The 1,807-nt window shown below is 32.9% G+C and overlaps 1 long non-coding RNA gene across 1 annotated transcript; it reads right to left on the bottom strand.

The window, feature by feature from the left end:
• Nucleotides 1-86: 86 nt before the first annotated feature.
• On the bottom strand, nucleotides 87-1,769 carry LOC109592162 (uncharacterized). The gene is made up of 3 exons (XR_002190208.1): nucleotides 1,096-1,769; nucleotides 264-370; nucleotides 87-157 (listed from the first exon to the last, which is right to left on the bottom strand). It is a non-coding gene; the product is annotated as an uncharacterized LOC109592162 (long non-coding RNA).
• Between the last annotated feature and the right edge of the window lie 38 nt (nucleotides 1,770-1,807).

Here is a 1,807-nt window from a genome sequence, read left to right as displayed (position 1 = left end):
TACATGTACAAATACACTATTAGTACAATGTACATGTACATGTATATAAGTGCATTGTACATGCTATACATTAACTGACATAGCATTCTTACCAGGAGAGTTTACTTAACGAGTCCAGTATTTCAGGTACTGTCATTTTTCTCAGAACCACTGATATCTATTAATAGGAAAAATTTATCAATAATCTGCGTAATAATAATATTAAGGATTGAATACAGTATAGTTTCTATTGTATATGTATATACATGTATTCAATAACATACCCAGTCATCATTATAAAATCATCAGGTTGCAGCAGTTGATCATCTCCAGCTGTTTCAATGAATAATACGTCTCGAACCAAAAGAGAGTTTTACTTTTATTCTCTTTACTATAAAGGAAGAGAAAGAGTGAGTGAGAAGGAGGAACAAAATAGAGTAAGGGACAGTGAATGTTAATTATGACAGTCAGGAGCTACTCTAGCATTGACTATGAATTATAATGTATTTATTATGTAAGTCACATTTTAAGGGCTTAAATCATATTAATACATTTGTAACAATAGCACATTAAATACCCATTGAATGTCCTTCATGTGTATTTTGTTTGTTAAAGTTGGGGGGGGGGTTAATTCCTACTTTAAAAAGTTAGGTAGGGCTTTAGCCTCTCCTAGGCCTCCTGCCTACCCTGTTCCTACCCCTATGGTCAAAACCAATGCAAGTTTTAGTCTCCTGAAATTTTCTGACTTTTAATTGAAAGATTCTGACTCAAAGAACTGGGAGACAAAATATCGGCCCCATTTTGTGAGGATTAATTAATTAATAATACTTTACTATTATTAATTATGCATGTCCATTTATTTATAATTATTGTACTGAAAGTGTTATAGGAGAGGATTCATTAATATTTACCATTACTATTATTATTATAAATATAGTTCTATAGTACTGCACATGCTCAGTAGAGCTGTGTAGATTGGAGAAGAGATTTGTTTGTTATAGCTACAACAGCTACAATTTGCAAGCAGAAAATTTCTCAAAAAGACACCACTGTGGTCCAACACCAAAATTTACAGCACTCAAATAAAAAATTGTAATTTTATACAGTTGAACTAACAATTAGGGTTAAAACTAGAGATGACTGCCAGATAAATCCTATGGGATAAAAAGAAAATATAAATTTTGGCTTATAAAGCAGATTTTATTGAAAAAAGCTAGGGGCAATACTAGATCAATATTATGTATGGATAAACTAACAGCAAGTAGCGGAATATTAAAAACCTTGTGCAATAACTAGCAGTGATGTCAACTGGGCTGAAAATCATGTTTTTACTTGTCAGCAACAGGTTTCAAGTGCCGACAGTAGTTTAAATCATGCCAGAAGTTCCCTACAATCAGCTCAAAATGAGATAAGCAGCCATCAGTCATCAATCAATCAAAAGCAAGTATCTATTGCTCAATGTGAGGAAAAATGCAAGGATTGCCATGAGAAAATTAGCTCTATCAAGAAATTGATAGCATTTTTAATGGATGCCATTCACTTTTGGGGTATTTTTGTGAATGAATCTGAAGATGCTGAAGAGCTGTCAAGTTGTCTCGAAGAGATTATAAAAATAACAGAAGAGAATAGAGAGTATGACCTTATTACATCTGACGGAACAAAAATTTTAGCAAACTCATTTCTGGAGGCGTGGGAAAAATTTGCAAAGCACAAAAAGCTAATAGTTGCTGAAAGTGAAACTTACCCACAGCTTCTACCTGCTGCTAATTAGGATTGCTACTATATGTACATGTGCTATAAACATTGCTAATAAACTAGATTAGATGAA

This window comes from Amphimedon queenslandica, unplaced genomic scaffold, assembly GCF_000090795.2.
Source record: "Amphimedon queenslandica unplaced genomic scaffold, v1.1 AMPQUscaffold_6116_Cont21922, whole genome shotgun sequence".
Classification (NCBI taxonomy): domain Eukaryota; kingdom Metazoa; phylum Porifera; class Demospongiae; order Haplosclerida; family Niphatidae; genus Amphimedon; species Amphimedon queenslandica.
The sequence above is the reverse complement of the archived record's forward strand: the minus strand, read 5'-3'. Positions and strand labels throughout refer to the sequence as shown.